This window comes from Crocuta crocuta, unplaced genomic scaffold (genome assembly GCF_008692635.1).
Source record: "Crocuta crocuta isolate KB4526 unplaced genomic scaffold, BGI_CrCroc_1.0 scaffold370, whole genome shotgun sequence".
NCBI classification, from domain to species: domain Eukaryota; kingdom Metazoa; phylum Chordata; class Mammalia; order Carnivora; family Hyaenidae; genus Crocuta; species Crocuta crocuta.
The window spans coordinates 168,558-191,999 of record NW_027529632.1 but is presented as its reverse complement, the minus strand read 5'-3'; the positions used below and the strand labels follow the sequence as shown (position 1 = coordinate 191,999).

The following is a 23,442-nucleotide window of genomic DNA, read 5'->3' as shown; positions in this document are numbered from 1 at the left end:
TCTATTCTTAAAGGGCCAGCATACTATAACACTCAGTTTGAAACTCAAGACAAAAGGCAGCAGTTTGAAAAATACCTCTATTACATGTGAAGGAGATTCACTGACTAATTTCAGAGGATGTGGCAGAGGAGCAAGGATCTGCAGAAGACTTTTCAAGGAAAAGAAGTGCTGGCAGGAGCCATTTTTCTTGCTCTCCTTCAGCCTAGCTGGCTGGATGCTTGTAGGAGTCAGTTTTGACTCCATCAGTGCTACCTCACTAGCACTGCTACCCCCCGTGCTGGCATGCCTGGCCACAGCCTGCAGGCAGCCCCAACTGGGACAGGCGCCTCTCCAAAGCAACTCCTGCCCCAGGGAGGAGAGATTGACCCCACCCACCATCATACCAGCAGCAGCTACAGCTTGGCCTCTCGACCAGCCACACGAGGGACCAGCCCTGCCCACCAGTGTGCAGGCAGGGTCGGGTCACTGCAGACAGATGGGCTGAGGGCCAGCCGCACCCACCAGCATGCCCACAGCAGTCCTGGCCCAGTTACAAAAGAGCTCGTAAAGCACACACAGAGGACACACCACTGGTTCTGGTGACTGCGGAACTGGGCCAGTGGGCCCTCAGGACACCTTCTACATAAAAGGTCCCTACTTTCAAGAGCAGAACTGGTAGCTGATCTACCTAACACATACAGATGAGAGTGGGCGTGTTCAGGGCGGTATGGCCATAGATTCTACCTAATACAAACACAAGGAGTCAGACAAAATGTGAAAAAGGAGAAATATGTTTTAAATATGAAACATGACTAAACCTTGGGAAAAGAACTATATGAAACAATCTACCTGATAAAGAGTTCAAAGTAATGGTCATAAAGATGCTCACTGGTCTTGATAGAACAGTGGATGAATTCAGTGAGACTTCAATAAAGAAATACAAAATATAAAAAGAACTAGAGCTGAAAATACAATAACTGAAATGAAAACTATACTAGAGGGAATTCACAGATTAGAAGATGCAGCAGAATGGATAGGTGAGCCAGAAGATATGATAGTAGAATACAGCAGTGCAAAGCACTAAAGCTGAACAGTGAAATGAAAAAAATTATTTTTAAAAATTGGGATAGGCTAAGGGATCTCTGGAACAACCTCAATTGTACCAATATTTGCTTTACAAGAGTTTCCAAAGGAGAAGGGAGAAAATGGTGAAAACTTCCCTAACCTGGGGAAAGGAAACTGATGTCCTATCCCAGGAATAACAAAGAGCCCAAAACAAAATGAACCCAAGTAGGTCCACAGTAAAACACAAAATAATTAAAATAGAAAAAAATCTGAATAAAGAAATGATCTTAAAAGCAGCTAAAGAAAAGCTAATAGTTACATACAAGGGAGACTCCATAAGGCTATCAGTTGAATTTTTTTTTTTTTAACATTTTATTTTTTATTTTTTAATGTTTTATTTATTTCTAGGGGAGAGAGAGAGAGAGTGAGCAGGGGAGGGTCAGAGAGAGAGGGAGTCACAGACTGAAACAGGCTCCAGGCTCTGAGCTGGCAGTCAGCACAGAGCCCGACGCGGGGCTCGAATCCACGAACCGCGGATCATGACCTAAGAGAAAGTCGGACGCTTAACCGACTAAGCCACCCAGGCGCCCCTATCAGTTGAATTTTCAACAGAAACATTTCTGGCCAGAAGGGAGTGTCATATATTCAAGGTACTAAAACAAAACAAAACAAAACAAAACAAAACAATCTACAACCAAGAATACTTTACCAAGCAAGATTATCACTCAGAATTGAAGGAGAGATAAAGCTTTTCCAGATAAACAAAAGTTAAAGTTCATCACCACTAATCTGGCCTTACAAGCAATGTTAAAGGGACATCTTTAAGCAGGACAAAAAAAAAACATATAACTAGAAGAAAATTATGAAAGGAAAAATTGCACAGGTAAAACAAGTATATAATAAAGGTAGTAGATCAAGGACTTATAAAGCTATTATGAAGGCTAAACAGCAAAAGTAGTAAGATTTTGGTTTATTAATTTTGCAAAACTTGGCTACAATATACAAGAAACATATAAAATATGATATCATATACATAAAACTTGGAGGAGGGAAGAGTAATAAACAGTGCTTTTAGAATTTACATGACCACCAACTTAACCTGTAATACTTAAAAAAGCCATCAAATCACAAGGGAAGAGCACAAAAAAAACATAAAAACCACAATGAACAAAATGCAGTAAGTACATACCTACCAATAATTAATTTAAATGTAAATGGATTAAGTGCTCCTTTCAAAAGACACAGGGTGACTGAATGGATTAAAAAAACAAGACCTATCTATATACTGCCTACAACAGACTTACTTCAGACCTAAAGACATACATACTGAAAATAAAGGAATGAAAAAGCATATTCTGTGCAAATGGAAATGAAAACCAAGCTGGGGTAGCAATACTTTTAAAAAACAAAGTAGACTTTAAGATACAGAGTGTTAATAAAGACAAAATCATGGGGGAAAGGCCAAGTGGCAAAACAGCATGAAAGTTTTCTTGCATCTCTTGTCCCTGATATACAAGCAGATCAACACTAAGCCATCCTGAATACCTAGAAAACTGATTTGAGGATTAACACAACAATCTGGAACACCTCAACCATAGAACGCGGCAAGTACAGGGCACAGAGAATTGAACTGGAGGAGAGAGAAGCTGAGGAGGGCAGGAAGCTGTTTTTGCTTGCGGGGAGAGGACGGAGACGGGGCAGGAGGACAATACGGGGAAAGCACCCCCCACCCCTGCCCAAAAGCAGCTGGAGACAAAAGAAAGAGTACACAAGGGACTGAACAAAAAAGAGAGAAAGGAGAAAGGAAAGGGTTTAAATTCCATTAAGACTCTGTAAAGAAAAGGGGTGCAGAGTCTGAAACTCTGCAGCTTGATACCTGGCAGTGGGAAGGGCGAATCCCCAGGAGCAGACAGCAAGGTCCAGGGGGTCCTAGGACCACATGGAGAGAGGTGGTTCCCCTGCCGGAAGGACATTTGGTAGAGGCTGTGCGGCCACCCCACAGGCCAAGGTCCTAGTGGACCCTGGAGAACAACCACATTCACTGGTGGTTAAGTGGGAAAGACAAGGAACAAGGATGTGAAGTGGGAAGCCTGGTACCATGACTGGCCCCCAGCCACAGTCTCTGGGCATCGGCAGCGGCAGTCTCTTGAACATTCCCGGGGGCGGGAGGGCATCCAACCATTGCTCAGTGAGACCCTCCCCCAGAATGTCTGAGTGAATCAAAGCCACAGTCCCTCAGAAGTGAGGGTTGAGAAACACAGCCACATCTGAGATAAAATTCAGGAGGGAGGTGCCACCTGGCAGGCTGATGGCTTGGTCACGGACAATGTAAAAGCGGGGAGTGGACAGAAGCCAAAGAGACAAAGGAAGGGTGCACGACTGCTGGTCGGGGAGAGCACATAGTTCTGATACTAGAGACTGGGTAGCTGGGTGATGCCATTTCCACCCCTACGGCGCATGCACATACACACCTATATGCACCACAACAATCCACCCCAGTAAGCTAAGCAGCGCCATCCAGTGGAGAATGGAGCCATTACACTAAGCCCCACCCAACTGGGCCAACCTTGCTCTTCAGGAACACAAGTCTCTCCGCCTGCTTAGTTTCAAACTACAAAGTGCTTCATAGTTTGACTTCTAAGGGAAACCAATGTAATTTCAATCATATTTCAGCCTGTTCCTTGGTCCATCTATTCAGTTTTTTTTCTTTTTATCGTTAAATACAGAAAAAAATTATTTTCCATTTGTTAAAAATATTTTTTAATTTTTCTACTGTATTTTTTGTAAAATTTTCAAATCCTGTTTTACTTCCATCATTTCATTTTATTCTATTTCATTATATTCATTTTTTCAAATTTTCAAACATTTTTCTTTTTCTTATCTACCAAGCTCCTTTCAACAAACACCAAAACACACATGGATCTAGCATCCATTATTTGATTTTTTGGTTTGTGTTGTTTTTACTTTTTTTTTTTTTTTTTACCTTATTAATTCCTTTTCTGACAATGATGAAATGAAGGAATTTACCCCCTAAAGAAAGAAAAGGAAGACATGACAGCCAGAAATTTAACAGACACAAACAAGATGTCTGAACCAGACTTAATCACGATAATAAGAATACTAGCTGGAGCTAAAAATAGATTAGAATCCCTTTCTGTAGAGATAAAGGAAGTAAAAGCTAGTCCGGATGAAATTTAAAATGCTATTAACTGAGCTGCAATCTCAAATGGATGTCACAGTGCCAAGATGCATCAAGCAGAGAAGTGTATCGGCAATAGAAAGGACAAACTTATGGAGAACAATGAAGCAAAAAAAAAAAAAAAGAGGGAGACTAAGGCAAAAGAGCACGACAAGATTCCAAGAACTCAGTGACTCATTAAAAAGGAACAACATCAGGGACGCCTGGGTGGCTCAGTCAGTTAAGTGTCCAACTTAGGATCAGGTCAAGATCTCACGGTCTGTGGGTTCAAGCCCCACGTCAGGCTCTGTGATGACAGCTCGGAGCCTGGAGCCTGCTTCAGATTCTGTGTCTTCCTCTCTCTCTGCCTCTCCCCTGCTCATGTTCTGTCTGTGTCTCTTTCTCAAAAGTAAATAAACATTAAAAAAAAAAAAAAAGGAACAACATCAGAATCATGGGGGTCCCATAAGATGAAGAGAGAGAAAAAGGAGTAGAAGAGTTATGTGAGCAAATCATAGCAGAAAACTTTCCTAACCTGGGTAAAGACAGACATCAAAATCCAGGAAGCACAGACAACTCCCATTAGATTCAATAAAAACCGACCATCAACAAGGCAGCTCACAGTCAAATTCACAAAATATTCAGGCAAGGAAATAATCACAAAAGCAGCAAGGGGGGTGGGGGGAGTCCTTAACCTACAAGGAACATAGATCAGGTTCACAGGAGACCTATCCACAGAAACTGGCAGGCCAGAAAGGAGTGGCAGGATATATTCAATGTGCCAAACTGGAAAATATGCATCCAAGAATTCTTTTTTTTATTTTTTATTTTTTTTTTTGCATCCAAGAATTCTTTATCCAGCAAGGCTGTCATTCAAAATAGAAGAGATAAAAAAGTTCCCCAAACAAAATAAAAGGAGTTCATGACCAAAAACCAGCCCTGCAAGAAATTTTAAGGGAGACTCTGTGAGGGGAGAACACACACACATGACCAAAAGCAGCAAAGACTAAAAAACAGAGACCACCACCAGAACCTACAACTCTACAGGGAACATAATGTCAATAAATTCATACCTTTCAGTACTCACTCTAAACATCACTGGACTAAATGCTCCAATCAAAAGGCACAGGGTAACAGACTGGATAAGAAAACAAGATCCCTGGGGCGCCTGGGTGGCTTAGTCGGTTAAGCGTCCTACTTTCGCTTAGGTCATGATCTCGCGGTTCGTGGGTTCGAGCCCCGCGTCGGGCTCTGTGCTGACTGCCAGCTCAGAGGCTGGAGCCTGTTTCTGAGTCTGTATCATCCTCTCTCTCTGACCCTCCCCTGCTCATGCTGTCTCTCTCTCTCCTAGAAATAAATAAAAATATTAAAAAAAAAAAAAAAAAGAAAACAAGATCCCTCTATATGCTGTTTACAAGAGACCCATCTATCATGCTAATGGTTGCCAAAAGGACACCAGAGTAGCCATACTTATATTAGACCATCTGGACTTTAAAATAAAGACTGCAACAAGAGATGAAGAAAGGCATTGTCATAATTAAGGAAGTCTATCCACCAAGAAGACCTAACAACTGTAAACATTTATGCTCTAAATGTGGAATCACCCAAATATATAAATCAATCACAAACAAAAAGAAATTCATTGATACTAATACTGGAATAGTAGAGGACTTCAATACTCCACTCACAGCAATGGACAGATAACCTAAACAGAAAATCAACAGGAAAACAAGGGCTTTTGAATGACACACTGGACCAAATGGAGTTAACAGATATATTTATCATCCTGAAATGGCAGAATACACATTCTTCTCCAGTGAACATGGAACATTTTCCAGAACAGATCACATACTGGGACACAAATCAGCCCTAAACAAGTACAAAAAGATCGATATTATACCATGCATATTTGACCACAATGCTATAAAACTCGAAGTCAGCCACAAGAAAAAATGTGGAAAGATAACAAATACTTGGAAACTAAAAAACGTTCTACTAATGAATGAACAGGCTAACCAAGAAGTTAAAGAGGAAATTGAAAAGTCCATGGAAGCCAATTGAAATGATGCCACCATAGTCCAAAACCTCTGGGATGCAGCAAAGGCGGTCGCATGAAGGAAGTGTATAGCAATCCAGGCCTTCCTGGAGAAGAAGAAAGAAAGAAGTCTCAGATATACGACCTAACCTTACCTCTTAAAGAAGTGGAAAAAGAACAGCAAATAAAACTGAAAGACAGTGACATGCAGAATAATGATCCTGGAGGTGCCTGGGTGACTCGGTTAGGCGTCTAACTTTGGCCAGGTCATGATCTCATGGTTCATGAGTTTCAGCCCCACATCGGGCTCTGTGCTGACAGCTCAGAGCCTGGTGCCTGCTTCAGATTCTGTGTCTCCCTCTCTCTCTGCCCCTCCCCAACTCATGTCTGTCTCTCTCTCTCAAAAAAATGAATAAACATTTTAAAAATTACAAAAAGAAAGAAAAATGATCCTGGACCACTTTATAACACCATACACAAAAATAAATTCACAATGGATGAAAGACCTAAACATAAGACAGGAAGCCATCAAAATCCTAGAGGAGGGAAAGCAGGCAAAAACCTCTTCGATCTAGGCTGCAGCAACTTCTTACTCAACAGGTCTCCAGAGACATGGGACACAGAAGCAAAAATGAATTATTGTGAACTGTTTATTTATTTATCAAAATAAAAAGCTTCTGCACAGCGAAAGAAACAATCAGCATAACTAAAAGGCAACCGATAGAATGGGAAAAGATATTTGCAAACAACATATCAGATAAAGGGTTAGTATCCAAAATCCATAAAGAACTTATCAAACTCAACACTCAAAAAACAAGTCACCTAGTGAAGAAATAGGCAAAAGACATGAATAGACACTTTTCCAAAGAAGACATTCAGATGGCCAACCGACACATGAAAAAAATGCCCAACATCACTCATCATCAGGGAAATACAAATCAAAACCACAATGAGATACCACCTCACACCTGTCAGAATGGCTAACATTAACTCAGGCAACAACAGACGTTGGTGAGGATGCGGAAAAAGATGATCTCTTTTGCACTGCTGGTGGTGGGAATGGAAACTGCTGCAGCCACTCCGGAAAACAGTATGGAGTTTCCTCAAAAAATTAAAAATAGAACTACCCTGTGACCCAACAACTGCACTACCGGGTATTTTTCCAAGGGACACAGGTACGCTGTTTCAAAGGGACACATGCACCCCAATGTTTATAGCAGCACTATCAACAATAGCCAAAGTATGGAAAGAGCCCAAATGTCCATCAATGGATGAATGGATAAAGAAGATATGGCATGTATATATGATGGAGTATTACTTGGCAATCAAAAAGAATGAAATCTTGCCATTTGCAACTACGTGAATGGAAGTGGAGGGTATAGTGCTCAGCAAAATCAACCAGTCAGAGAAAGACAAACATCATAGGACTTCACTCATATGAAGACTTTAAGATACAAAACAGATGAGCATAAGGGAAGGGAAGCAAAAATAATATAAAAATAGGGAGGGGGACAAAATATAAGAGACTCTTAAATATAGAGAAGAAACAGAGGGTTGCTGGAGGAGTTGTGGGAGGGGGGATGGGCTAGATGGGTAAGGGGCATTAAGGAATCTACTCCTGAAATCATTGTTGCACTATATGCTAACTAACTTGGGTGTAAATTAAAAAACAAGTAAATTATAGGGGCGCCTAGGTGGCTCAGTCAGTTAAGCTTCCGACTTCAGCTCAGGTCATGATCTCATGGTTCCTGGGGTCGAGCCCCGCGTCACGTCAGGCTCTGTGCTGACAGCTCCGAGCCTGAAGCCTGTTTTGAATTCTGTGACTCCCTCTCTCTCTATCCCTCCCCTGCTCACGTGCTCTCTCAAAAATAAACATTTAAAAACTGTTTTATAGTGGGGATGAGCACTGGGTGTTATATGGAAACCAACTTGACAATAGATGCAGCATATATATACAATGGAATACTATTTGACAATGAGAAAGAATTAAATCTTTCCATTTGCAACAATGTGGATGGAACTGAGGGTATTATGCTAAATGAAACAGGTCAGTCAGAGAAAGACAGATATATTTTCACTTATATGTGGAATTTGGGAAACTTAACAGAAGACCATGGGGGAAGAGAAGAGGAAAAAAACAGTTTCAAACAGAGAGGGAGGCAGACCATAAGAGACTCTTGAATACAGAGAACAAATTGAGAGTTAATGAGGGGAGAGGAAAATGGGTGATGGGCATTGAGGAATGCACCTGTTGGGATGAATACTGGGTGTTGTATTTAAGTGATGAATCGTGGGAATCTACTCCCGAAGCCAAGAGTGTCCTGTATACACTATTTGTTAGCTAATTTTACAGTAAATTATATTTAAAAAGAAAAAACTTAAAAAAAAAAAAAAAAAAGACCAGGGGCCCCTGGGTGGCTCAGTCGGTTAAGCATCCAACTCCGGCTCAGGTCATGATCTCACGGCTCATGGGTTCGAGCCCCACATCGGGCTCTGTGCTGACAGCTAGCTCGGAGTCTGGAACCTGTTTTAGATTCTGTGTCTCCCTCTCGCTCTGACCTTCCCCTGCTTGTGCTCTCTCTCTCTCTCTCTCTCAGAAATAAACAAAACATTAAAAAAAAAAAAAAAAGACCAAAGAAAGAACACTCAAAATAAATAAATAAATAAATAAACAAATAAGTAAGAAAGAAAGACAAAGTCACTGCATAACTATAAAGGTGTTAATCCAACAAGAGAATACAACTAAATATCTATAAAACCAACACAGGAGCATCTACAAATATAAAGCAAATACTGGCAGCCATAAAGGGAAAAACTAACAATAAAATAATAGAAGGGGACTTCAGGGCACCTGTGTGGCTCAGTTAGTTGAGTGTCTGACTTTGGCTCAGGTCATGCTCTCATGGTCTGGGGGTTCAAACCTCACTTCAGGCTCTGCGCTGACAGCCCAGAGCCTGGAGCCTACTTTGGAATCTGTTTCTCCCTCTCTCTCTGGCTTGTGTTCTGTTTCTCTCTCTCAAAAATAAATAAATGTTTAAAAAAAAATTTTTTTAAAGAAGGGTACTTCAACACTCCACTTACATTAATGGACAGATCATCCAGGCAGAAGATCAGTAAGACACATTAAACACATAGACTTAACAGATATATACAGAACATACATTTCCAAACAATACATTCTTTTCACAGGCATTTGGAACATTCTCCCACGTCAGGCCACAGAACAAGTCTCAATAAATTTAAGATTGAAATCATATCAAGTGTCTTTTCCAACCACAACAGTATGAAACTAAAAAGCAATTACAAGAAAAGAAAATGGAAAAAAACACAAACATGTGGAAGGTAAACAACATGCTACTAAAAAAAGCAATTAAAAACCGGCTGGAGACATATGAAAATGGAAATGCCACAGTTCAAAATCTTTGAGATGAAGCAAAAGCTGTTGTAAGAGCAAAGTTTATAGCAATAGAGACCTACCTCAAGAAACAAGAAAAATCTCAAACAATCTAACCTTATATTTAAAGTAACTAGAGGGGCACCTGAGTGGCTCAGTCGGTTGGGCGTCGGACTTTGGCTATGGTCATGATCTCGTGGTTGGTGGGTTCGGGCCCCATGTCAGGCTCTGTGCTGAATGCTTGCTTGGAGCCTGGAGCCTGCTTCGGATTCTGTGTCTTCCTCTTTCTCTGACCCTCCCCGCTCATGCTCTGTCTCACTCTATCTCTCAAAAAATAAATAAATGTATAAAAATTAAAAAAAAAAAGGATTTAAAAAATTTTTTAAAATAACATAACTAGAAAAAGAACAAACAAGGTCCAAAGTTAGTAGTGTGAAAACAATAATGAATATCAGTGTGGAACGAAATGAAATAGAGACTAAAAAACAATAGAAAAGATCAAGGACACTAAGAGTTCTTTGAAAAGCTAAAAAGAGATAAACTTTTAGACAACTCATCAAAGAAAAGAGAGAGGACTCAAAATCAAAAATGAAAGAGGAGTTATAACTGACATCAGAGAACTATAAAGGATTAATTATAAGCCAGAAAATTGGACAATAAAGAAGAAATGGATAAATTCCTTTAAAAATNAAAAATATTAAAAAATAAAATAAAATAAAATAAAAAATAAAAATATATTTATTTCTCCTTCTAAGACTAGATCACAAAGAAATAAAAAATTTGAACAGACTGTTTATTAGTAACAAAACTAAATCAGTAATCCAAAACTTCCCCACAAACAAAAGTTTAGGACCAGATGGCTTCATAGGTGAATTCTACCAAACATTTCATTTAGAGTTAGTCCCTATCCTTCTCAAACTACTCCAAAATATAGGGGCGCCTGGGTGGCTTAGTCGGTTAAGCGTCCGACTTTCGCTTAGGTCATGATCTCGCGGTTCATGGGTTCGAGCCCCGCGTCGGGCTCTGTGCTGACTGCCGTCTCAGAGCCTGGAGCCTGTTTCAGTCTGTGACTCCCTCTCTCTCTGACCCTCCCCTGCTCACGCTGTCTCTCTCTCTCTCTCCTAGAAATAAATAAAACATTAAAAAAAAAAAAACTACTCCAAAATATAGAAAAGGAATGCTTCCAAATTCATCCTCTAAGCTACCATATACCTTGATACCAAAACCAAACAAAAACACTTACAAACAAACAAAAAAAACAACAGACCAGTATCCCTGATGAACAGATACAAAAATCCTCAACAAATTAGGAAACTGAATTCAATATACATTAAAAAGATCACTCACCACAACAAGTGGGATTTATTTCAGGGATGTAAGGATGGTTCAATATCTGCAAATCAACTGATACAACATATTAATAAAATGGAAAATAAAAGTCAAACAATCATCTCTACATATATTCAGAAACAGCATTTGACAAAATTTAACATCCGTTCATAATACTCTCAACAAAGTGGGTTTAGAGGGGAAATACCTCAACACAATAAAGGCCATATGAAAAAACTCACAGCTAACATCATACCCAATAGTGAAGAGCTGAAAGCTTTTCCTCACCGCCTACTCTCACCACCTTCATTCAGTTCAGACAAGAAAAAGAACTAAACAGCATCCAAGTTGGAAGAAAATAGTAAAACTGTCACCATCAGCAGGTGACAGGATACTATATGTAGGAAACCTTAAGACTCCAATAAATGAATTCAATAAAATGGCAAGATGCAAAATTAATATGTAGAAATCTGTTATGTTTCTATATATTAATAAAAAAGAGAAATTAGGAAAACAGTTTTATTTATGATTGTATCAAAACAAGGAGGTTAAAGACTTGTATTCTGAAAACTACAAGACACTGATGAAAGAATCTGAGGACAGCACAAATAAAAAGATATACCATATATCATGTTCATGGAATGGAAGAATTAGTTTTTTTTTTTTAATTTTTTTTTAAGGTTTTTTTTTTTTTTTTTTTTTTTTTTCAGTNAACTGATCCATGAATTCAGCAAAGTTACGGGGTACAAAAATCAACGTACAGAAATGGGTTGCATTTTTATACACCAACAATGAAGCAACGGAAAGAGAAATCAAGAAACTGATCCCATTCACAACTGCACAAAAAAACATAAAATACCTAGGAAGAAACCTAACCAAAGATATGAGATGTGTATGATGAAAACTATAGAAAACTATAGAAACTTAGGAAGGAAACTGAAGAAGACACAAAGAAATGGGAAACATTCCATGCTCATGGATTGAAAGAATATAGTTAAAATGTCATTACTACCCAAAGCAATCTACACATTCAATGCAATCCCAATCAAATTTGCACCAGCTTTCTTCTCAAAACTAGAACTATCCTCAAATTTGTATGGAACCACAAAAGACCCCGAAGAGCCAAAGTAATATTGAAGTAGAAAACCAAAACGGGAGATATCACCATCCCAGACTTTGGCCTCTACTACAAAGCTGTCATCATCAAGACAGTATGGTATTGGCACAAAAACAGACATGTAGACCAATGGAACAGAATTGAGAACTCAAGAAGTGGACCCAAAAGTGTACAGCCAACTAATCTTTGACAAAGCAGGAAAGAGTATCCAATGGAAAAAAGACAGCCTCTTTAACAGATGGTGCTGGGAGAACTGGACAGCAACATGCAGAAGAATGAAACTAGATCATTTCCTCACACGATACACAAAAATATACTCAAAATGGATAAAGGACCTAAACGTGAGACAGGAAACCATCAAAACCCTAGAAGAGAAAGCAGGAAACAACCTCCTTGACCTCCACCGCAGTAATTTCTTACTTGACACATCCCCAAAGGCAAGGGAATCAAGAGCAAAAATGAACTATTGGGACCTCATCAAGATTAAAACCTTCTGCAGAGCAAAGGAAACAATCCATAAAACTAATAGGCAACAGACGGAAAGGGAAAAGATAGTTGCAAATGGCTTATCAGATAAAGGGTTAATATCCAAAATCTATAAGGAACTCATCAAACTCCACACCCGAAAAACAAACAACCCAGTGAAGAAATGGGCAGAAGATATGAACAGACACTTCTCCAAAGAGGACATCCAGATGGCCAACAGACACATGAAACGATGCTCAGCATCCCTCATCAGGGAAATACAAATCAAAACCACACTGAGATACCACCTCACGCCAGTCAGAGTGGCTAAAATGAGCAAATCAGAGAACTCTAGATGCTGGCGAGGATGTGGAGAAACGGGCACCCTCCTACACTGTTGGTGGGAATGTAAACTGGTGCAGCCCCTCTGGAAAACAGTGTGGAGGTTCCTCAGGAAACTAACAATAGAACTCCCCTATGACCCAGCAATAGCACTGCTAGGAATTTACCCAAGGGATACAGAAATGCTGATGCATAGGAGCACATGTACCCCAATGTTCATAGCAGCACTCTCCACAATAGCTAAAACATGGAAAGAGCCTAAGTGTCCATCAACAGATGAATGGATCAAGAAGATGTGGTTTATCTATACCATGGAATACTACATGGCAATGAGAAACAATGAAATCTGGCCATGTGTAGCAACATGGATGGAACTTGAGGGTGTTATGCTGAGCAAAATAAGTCAGGCAGAGAAGGACAGATACCATATGTTTGGACATATAGGAGGATTAGGAGGAACTTAACGGAGGACCATGGGGGAGAAGAAGGGAAATGGTGGGGGAGAGGGAGGGAGGCAATCTATGAGAGGCTCTTGAATGCTGAGAACAAACTGAGGACTGATGGGGGTGGGGGGAGGGGCAGGGGTGATGGGCATGGAGGAGGGCACTTGTGGGGATCAGCATTGGGTGTTACATGGAAACTAACTTGTCAATAAACTATTTAATTAATTTTTTTTTTTTAAAGTAGCAGAGGACCCAAATGGGCATTTTTCCAAAGACACAAAGATAGTCAACAGACATGAAAAGATGCTCAGTGTAACTAATCATCAGGGAAATGCAAATCAAATCCACAATGAGACATCACCTCACACCAGTCAAAATGGGTAGTATTAAAAAGACAAGAAATAACAAGTGTTCATAATAAAATAGAGGAAAAAGAACTTTTGTGCATTCCTGGGTGGACTGTAAAGTGGCACAGCCACTGTGGAAAACAGTATGGAGGGTCCTTAGAAAACTAAAAAATAGAAATATCGTATGATCTAGTAAATCCACTTCTGAGTATTTACCTAAAGAAAATGAAAACACTAATTCAAAAAGATATACACATCCCTGTTTGCTGCAGCATTATTTACAATAAATTTAAGGTTTCACAATCTAAGTGTCCACTGGTAGATAAATGAATAGACATGATACACACACACACACACACACACACACACACACACACACGGGAATATTAAGGCCATTAAAAAAAATGAAATCATAGGGCATCTGGCTAGCATCGCTGGTTCAAAGCGCAACTCTTCATCTCCAGGTCATGAGTTCAAGATCTATGTCGGGCATGGATAGTACCTTAAAAAAAAAAAAAAAGGAATCTGGACATTTACAACAAGGAAGGACCTAGTGGGTATTATGCTAAGTGAAATAAGTCAGAAAAAGACAAATAATATATGATTTCAGTTATGTATGGAATGTAAAAAACAAAACAATCAACAGCATTAACAAAGGAGGCAGACTTATAAATACAGAGAACTAGTGCTTGCCAAAAGGAAAGAGTGTGGGGTGACGGACAAAATAGGTGAGAGAGATCAAGAGGCACAAACTTCCAGCTCTAAAACAAGTTATAAAGATGAAAAGTACATTATAAAGAATAGTCAATAATATTGTAATAACTTTGGTGGCAGACAGTACACTTATGATGAGCACTTTGTAATGTATGTAATAGTCAAATCATTATGTTGTACACCTGAAACTAAAATTAATGTCAATTATACTTCAGTTAAAAAAAGAGGGAGATGGGAACACCAGAGAACTTGCACTCCCTGTCTTTCCATCATGTGAGGACACAAGAAAGCCATCTGCAAACCCAGAACAATCCTATCAGGAACCAAAGCAGCAAGCACCTTAATCTGAACTTCCCTCCCAGCTTCCAGAACTGTGAACAATGAATTTGTTCTTTAAACCACCTAGTCTATGGTATTTTGTTACAGCTGACCAAGAAAATTCCTGCTTATCATGAGTGGTATTCCATTATATAGAGATTTGTTTATTCATTCAACTGTTTTTGATGGACTTTGGGTTTTTTCCCCTTTTACCATTAAAAGTAAAGTTGCTTTAAATATTTCTCCACAGGTCTTTGCATAAACATATGCTTTTATTTCCTTTGGATAAATACCTAGGGATGGGATGACTGGGTTGTCTGAAAGCTGTATATTTAATCTTATATATATATATTTTTTTTAATGTTTATTTAGGGGTGGCTCAGTTGGTTAAGTGTCCAATTCTTGATTTTGGCTCAGGTCATGATCTCATGGTTCATGAGTTCAAGCCCCACTTCGGGCTCTGCACTGACTACAAAGAGCCTGCTTGGCATTCTTTCTCTCCCTCCCTCCCTCTGTCCACACCCCACTCATGTTCTCTATCTCAAAATACATAAACTTTTTAAAAATATTTATTTATTGGGAAACCTGAGTGGCTCAGTTGGTTAAGCATCCAATCTGATTTCGGCTCAGGTCATGATCTCACAGTTCATGAGATCAAGCTCCACATCAGGTTCTGCACTAATGGTGTGAAGCCTGCTTGGGATTCTTTCCCTCTGCCCCTCCCCTGCTTGCTCATGCATGCACTCTCTCAAAAATAAATAAATAAACTTATTAATAAATATTTATTTTGAAAGTGCACCAGTGGAGGAGGGACTGGGGGGAGAGAAAGACAGGGAGGAGAGAGAGAGAGAGAGACAGAGATAGAGAGAATCCTAAGCAGCCTCCATGTTCAGCACAGAGCTCAATCCATCTCACAACCCAAGATTAAGAGTCAGACACTTAATTGGCTGAGCCACCCCAGGCACCTCTGTATGTTTAATTTTAAAGACACTACCAAATTGCTTTCCAAAGTGCTTATATAATTTCCATTCCTACCATCAGTAGATCAGAGTTCCATTTGGTCCACATACTTGACAAAAGTTGGTGTGGCCAGAGTTTTTAATGTTATCAATTCTAAAAGTGTACAGTGGCTAAGCCATTATGGGTTTAATTTTTCATTTTCCTAATGACTCTTCCTAGCATCTTTTTATGTAATTTTGGCCAAACTTTTTTTTGAAATACCTGTTCAAATCTATTGCTTATTTTTAAAAACTGTTTCTATTTAGTTATAAATGTTCTTTACATATTTTAGATACTTGTCTTTTCTTAAATATGTTTTGCAAATAAAGTCCCTCTCTTCTTCTTCTGGGCCTGCCATAATGCATATTTGGGTCAGCCTGTTGGTATCCTACAAGCCCCTTAAGCTCTCTTTACTTTTCCTCTTCTTCTTTTTTTTTTTTTGCTCCTCTGACTTGACAATTTCAAATGACCTGTCTTCAAGTTTTTAGATTCTTTACCTGATCAAGTCTGCTACTGAACCTCTCTAGTAAATTTTTCAGCTTAATTGTTGTTTAGCTTTAAAATTTCTGGTTGGTTTTATTTTACAGTTCCTATCTCTTTATTGATATTCTCACACTGTCCGTGAATTGTTTTCTGATATTGTTGTCTGTGTTCTCTTAACACATTGAGCATCTTTAGCATAGGTGTTTTATATTTTTGTCAAGTAATTCAGAGGCCTACATTTCTATATGGCAAATTTCCAGACATTTATTTTCTTCCTTTGGTTGGACCATATTTCCTTATTTCTTAGTATGTTCTGTGATCTTCTGTTGAGATTTTGGCACTTGAAAAAAACAACCCCAACTTTTCCAGACCTGGTCCTGTGCAGAGGAAGACCTTTACTAATCTCCTCAGCTTAGAGGTTCTGGGATCACTCAAATCTTTTCTGGGAATGCATATTCCCTGTGTTTGCACATGTGTGTGTATTAATTACAGCATATGTGATTGCCTTTAAATACCTTAAATTTCCTAGAGAGGCTCTCCCTTATTGCTGCTTAGAAGTCAGCCACTTCCTGCACCACAGGAAGGCATAGGCATCTCCCTGGCCTCTGCATATTATTTGCTGCATGGTATGCAGAGAGTTTTTTTGTAAATGTAATCAAAACTCAATTGATCCTCTGATGATCCTAACTGCCAGAAGCAGCTCTGAAGCCTGGTATGTAGTCCTTCCCGCTTAACTTGATTTCTTGCTACAACCTCCATAACCCAGACTGACCTGCAGATTACAGATAACCATGGCCTTAATCCATTTCTGTGCTGCACTTGCTGTGCCTTCTACAGTCAGAACTTTCCGATTTTGACTTAACCCCTCATTCAAAGCCCAGCCCCACTGGTCACCTACCTGAGTCTCAGTGTTTCTTCAAGATTTGCCCCTAACGTTCTCCTCCAGACTGAATGAAATATCCCAGACCCCACCAAAGTTGACACAGTATCTATGAAGTCCCCTGAAGTGGAATAAACACTAGCTCCAAGGACAGTATTAATGTGCCGACTCCTATGCTTCTGTGTCCATCTCATGTCCACCCTTCTCCTGGTACCCTTCATCAGCTATGAGTCTACGCTGTCCTCAACATTCTCCTTTCATCTCCCGTATTTCTCCTAACTTGAGTATGTGAAACTCAATGCCATCAACTAGATACCCAAGCAAGAGGCCCAGTCCTCAGCTACTTCCCTTTCCTAGTCTGAAAATGGTTTTACCATCACAACCTAGAGATTGCTTTTTGCAATCACAGCTCACTTACCTGGACATATACAGTACCCACAAACATTATGGATGTCTCCATCCTGAAGCTCTCCCTACATCTCCAAACATAGGTGTCCAGCTGCCTACTGGCAGCTTTTACTCAGTAGTCTCTGACACCTCAGATCTTAAAATAGACAAAACAAAGTTCCCAATATCCCCGGTGAAAATTACTCTGTGACCAATTTTCCCATATCAATTGATGGAATTTTCATCCTTCCCATTGCTTAGATCAAAACCCTAGGGTCATCTCTGAAAGCGCTTCACTTTCTCACTATTATAGAATGTTTATGTCCCACCCGCACCCCCCATTCATATTTTGACACTGTACCTTCCACAACCTGATGGTATTAGGCACTGAAGCCTTTGGGCCAAAATTAGGAAGCAGGCCCTCACCAGACACAGAAACTGACCAACCTGATCTTGGACTTCTAGTCTCCAGAACTATGAGAATTAAATTCCTGCTGTTTATAAATCACCCGGTTTATGGTATTTTATTACAGCAGTAGAAGCAGACCAAGCATGCAACTTCCCTTCCACATTAGGAAATCTAGTTGGCCCTTAATAAAAATAGATCCAGAATCCAGCTACCTCTCCTAAGCCCTGAACTGGAATATTACACTGGGCTCCACCTTAGTTTTCCTTCCTCTCTCCTCCTTCTCACAATCTCTTCTCCACAGTGAAGCCAGATGAAGCCTGTTAAAGCCTGGAAAGATCATCTCCTTCCTCTAATCCCAAAGCTCCTGTCACCTCCAAAACAGATAAGCAACTTCTCAGGCAGCCATTTCAGTCCTGAATCCTGTCTTATTGTCTGTTCCCACCTGAAGGAAAAGGAATCTATGGTTTCCATAATGCTCCCAATTTACCTATACCTCTAAGTATTTTTACATGCCAGTACGGAAATAACCTTTCCTCAGCTGTTTCCATCAAGCACACAAAACGGAAATACCTCTATGTAATCCCTGGTATGGACCCAGGGCGGGGGGCTTGGGGTTTCTCTTAGAGCCCCCAGATACTACAGTGCAAAGAACACAGGAGTGGGAGGAGGCAACGTGGGACTGGGACACCCTACACGTACCGGTACGGGTGCCATGAGTGCGTCTGTAGCCATGTTTTAACAGGTAGGTTACAGATGAATATAATCACGTCAGATTTCAACGGCCTCAGGCTGGCCCGTGACCCAGGTGAATCTATGACTGGGTGCCTAACCTTTGTGCCTCAGTGTTCGATCTTACTAGCTCTGTGTCCTTGAAGCCAACCTTCTAGTGCCTCAATGTCTCCATCACCCTCCTTCGGTCTGCTTCTCCAATCAACAACCTTTGGGAAGCTCTGAAAGCCCTGATGTAATTCATGTCGCTCCTTTCTTTAAAATTCCCCACAGCTTCCAGAATCCCGAGAATGCAGGTAGAACCCTCGGCCTGCAATTCCAGGTGCGACTACGCCTCAAACACTGTTCCTCGCAGGCACACCGGATCCCAGCGTTCCCGAACGCTCCCAGCTGAGTCGCACTCCCAGCCTCTGCACGGGTCTGCTCCTCATCGCAACCACAACAGTAAAATTGAACAGGGAAGCGGAGATGTCATGTTCGCTCAGGGCCACGGTCAGAAACGGGGCCCCACCTACCAGTGCCTCATTGTCCCAGGCAGTAGACCTGCGACGTGAGGAGGTGAGCAGGCGCCCCTCCGCCGGCGCTGTAGGACCTGGGAGGCGGTGAGGGGCCGAGAACGCAGCGCTTACCTGAGCCAGGTCCCTCAGCGTGGCTGCCGCCATCCGGGCCTGTGGGCGGAGCGCGGGGCCGGGGCCGGGCAGGCCGTGGTGCGGGGCGCCCTGGGCGGCGTCGCCGAGCCTCAGACCCGCCTCTGTGGCGGGGAGCCNNCCCGCCGCTCCGGAACTTCTGCCCGGATGAATACAGGGGAGAAGCCAAAATGACCGCCGGGAGGAGGACGCCGGAAGTCCCGGCCCGCGCTAGGCGTCATACACGGAAGGCCTCTGTGCTAAGCCTTCATTGGCTCGGCGAGGCGGCCGTTAGACGCGAAGCCTGCCGGGTAATGTAGTTCCCACGGACTCAGGTGCCTCGGGCCAGGGCGCGCCCCAGACAACCCGCAGAGTTCAGAGCCGCGAACTCCCCCGGGGAATGGCGTCTGCGAGTCCAAGGGAGTAGGAGGGTCTTTGTCCTCTCCTCAAGGAGCAGGACTCAAGTTTCTGGGGCGTGTTGGGTGTTGCCTGCAGCTGTTCACCCAAGCATTTCAAGAAGTGTTAACTTCGGACTTCGTGAAGTTCAGTTTGCTCCCAGAGGCTACAGATCCAAATGCCCTTATCCGTACGTAGTCTTTCAGACAAAACCAGTGTGTACACTGGTAGCAGAAGCTAACATGTCACGTTGCAGTCCAGATCCATACACTATGAAGTGTATGAAGGGTCGTTTTGTCGGTCTTTTGTTTGATCAGGGACAAGAGAAAAAAACAAGTTGCGTCGTTACAGGAAATATTAGGGATTCTAGGCTACCCTGAAGCAGGAAATCGTGATCTCTGTAATTACTACAGAAAATATCTCCCGTAACTGAAAATTATTGTGTACAATTTAGTGAGCGACGTGTTTACCTGTTTTTATCTATTTAATATGTCTTTTTGGATAGCCTAATAGTCATTTTCTTATGGAAATCTGACATCAATCTCAAAAATAGAACCCTTACGAACCTATTTTGATAGCTTCAGTGGCTTCCATGTTCTTAGGTGTAGCATGTATGAAAAGGATTCTCTGAACACCAAAATGCAGGGAGCAACTTAAATCCATGATTTCATCTCATTACTGGAAAGTAGTTATCATTTCCCCTATGATTACAGTAAATAAATATTTTGCATGAGGAATTGATATTATCTGAGAAAAACTGTTGCAAAATGCAAATTACAGAAAGCTATTAATAGTGGCTATGTAATGATTCAGAATTTGTGTCAGAAATGTCTTAATGGGGGGCGCCTGGGTGGCTTAGTCGGTTGAGCGTCCGACTTTCGCTTAGGTCATGATCTCGCGGTTCGTGGGTTCGAGCCCCGCGTCGGGCTCTGTGCTGACTGCCAGCTCAGAGCCTGGAGCCTATTTCAGAGTCTGTATCTCCCTCTCTCTCTGACCCTCCCCTGCTCACACTGTCTCTCTCTCAGAAATAAATAAAAAAGAAAAAAGAATTTAAAAAAATGTCTTAATGGAAATGTAACTGGATGGTAAAAAGTTCTTAGAGAAATTATATCAGTGATGTCTGAGAAGAGTTACAGTTAAGCTGAACATGTGACTATAACAATCACTGTGAAGACTTTGTCTCCAAAATTTGATTCTTATTCTTGAAACGAAGCTATACTAGCATTCAGGGAAAGCTAACAGGGACACGAGGAACAGGCAGAATTGTAAAAATATAAAGGGAAGCTAAAGTTTCTTGTTTATTCACTGTTCTAATAAACAGTCAATTGAGTATTTGGCTTTAAGAACTTATTGTAGATGCATAAGAGACTTTAGGACACAAAAGGGACAAAAGATTCCTGCTCTCCTGGGGGTAACATTATATACAAGGAGGTCACAGAAATCGTGAAAGAAGAAATACTAAATCATGTGGCATGTTAGAATGTAGTAGGCACAGTGGAAGAAATAAAGTGAATGTGCTTGGCAGTATGGTGTGCATACTACATAGCGCAGTAAGGGGGGCCTCTCTGATAAGAGGGTCACTGAGTAAAAACTTGAAGGATAATATATGAGGGATAACTATGTGAGTATTTTTGGAATAAGCTGTAGGCAGAATACGTAGGTGGGTAGATAGTTTCGGGGGATAAAGCACTGAGAGGGCTCCTAGGCGGTGGAGGACGCCTGCCACGTCGGCCATTAGCCTGAGCTGCTCACGCGGAGACGCTCGGGGGATGTATGTGAGAAACCTTGGCTCTGCCTCTGGGAGCTTGCAGTTCTTCGTGTGGATGGACTCCAAGGGCTGGAACTAGGCAGCCTCATTTTTCATAGAACCCTGGTTTTCAAGTTCAACTCCTAGACCTTCACCATCAGTGTCACCTGGTGACTTGTTAGAAATGCTCATTCTCGGGTCTCCTGGGAGGGGGGGCTCAGTTGGTTAAGCGTCTGACTCTTGGTTTTGGCTCAGGTCATAATCTCCTGGTTCATGGGTCTGAGCCCTGCATCAGGGTCTGCACTGACAGCACAGAGGCTTCTTGGGATTCTCTCTCTCTCCCTCTCTCCTCACCTCCCCTGCTTGCTCACTCTCTCCCAAAATAAATAAACAATTTTTTAAATGCTGATTCTCATTTCAGAAACTAACCAGAGATTCTGTGAATCAGGACCTAGAATCTGTGTTTTAACAGTTTTCTAGGTGGTTCTGATACATGTTTGATAACATTCCATGGTTCTGTTGTAAATGTTCTGGACCAGGTCACAGTGTTTCTGACAGTAATCGGAGGGTCCTCTCTAAATGTGCAGGATTTTTGAAGAGGAGGAGGAGGGAGAGGTAGGAAGAGGGAGAAGAAGATATCAGGACAAGTTACTTGCCCTAATACAAAACATTACATACAATTATAAGATAGAATGTGAAAAGTCCATGACAGTTCTCCCTCCTGGAGAAGAACACCTGCAGTAGAGCATTATCTTTTCAGAACTCTATCTGCACGTGTGTGCATCACTAAGTGTTCAAATGTATTCTTTTATAAATTGGTTTTCTCTGGGGCGCCTGGGTGGCTTAGTCGGTTGAGCGTCCGACTTTCGCTTAGGTCGTGATCTCGCGGTTTGTGGGTTCGAGCCCCGCGTCGGGCTCTGTGCTGACTGCCGGCTCAGAGCCTGGAGCCTGTTTCAGTCTGTGACTCCCTCTCTCTCTGACCCTCCCCTGCTCACGCTGTCTCTCTCTCTCCTAGAAATAAAAAAATATTTAAAAATTTTTTTTTAAAAATTGGTTTTCTCAGTAAAAATTAAGTCCATATTTTGACTTTCTCATGTAATACCTCTTGGACAACCTAAAGCTACTTTCTCATTTTACACCCAGTACCTACTGCTACTTCCTTCTCTTGAGACCTTGTAGACCTAAAGCTGCCTTTTGGTTGTTGGTGTTTTTTTTTTAATGTTTATTTATTTACTTTGAGAGAGAGGGAGGGAGGAGGGGCAGAGAGAGAGGGGGACAGAGAATCACAAGCAGGCTCTGCAGCTGTCAATGCAGAGCCTGACACGGAGCTCGAACCCACAAACCATGAAATCATGACCAGAGCAGAAACCAAGACTCAGATGCCTAATCGACTGAGCCATCCAGGTGCCCCTAAAGTTGCCTTCTTTTAATCTTTTTATAAAATTTTTAAAATGTTTATTTATTTTTAGAGAGAGAGAGACAGAGTATGAATGGGGGAAGGGCAGAGAGAGAGAGAGGGAGACAGAATCTGAAGCAGGCTCCAGGCTCGGAGCTGTCAGCACAGAGCTGTCAGCACTCCCGAACCGTGAGATCATGACCTCAGCCAAAGTTGGATACCTAACTGCCTGAGTCCCCCGGGCATCCTTAAAGCTGCCTTCTTTTAAAGACTGTTTTGTGTTTGGTGCACTGCATGTACTAAACCCAGCCAGCTGCTGTGAGGAACTAGGGCCTGTGGCTATGTGTCACCTCTGTCCCTGCAGGACCCCTTCTCCAAGGCCAAAGAAAATTCCTCCAAGGTGAGTAGAGTCCTCCAAGTGCTGGCCAAGCCTCTCTGCAGCTCCCCATGGGAAGAAAAAACAGACCAAGCAATGACAGCACTAAGGCCTAGAGGCTGGCAACCATGTCCCAGGGCTCAAATTCACCTGAGATTCCTGATGGACAGTCCGTGAGTGCCGGAGACCGAAACTGCGCAGGTCATCCCTGATGGCAAGGCCCAGGGAAAAACCGGTGGGAAGAGACTGCAAGGCAGTCAGAAGAACCCCCGGAAGAATTCTTCTTCT

At 41.6% G+C, this 23,442-nt stretch overlaps 1 protein-coding gene across 1 annotated transcript in view; it reads right to left on the bottom strand.

The window, feature by feature from the left end:
* Window positions 1-19,363, bottom strand: part of LOC144230074 (zinc finger protein 418-like) — a 33,214-nt gene extending 13,851 nt beyond the window's left edge. Inside the window, exon 1 of the mRNA XM_077762283.1 lies at window positions 19,243-19,363. The gene's annotated coding sequence lies outside the window, so the exon portion shown is untranslated. The remainder of the gene's footprint in view (window positions 1-19,242) is intronic.
* Window positions 19,364-23,442: the final 4,079 nt, after the last annotated feature.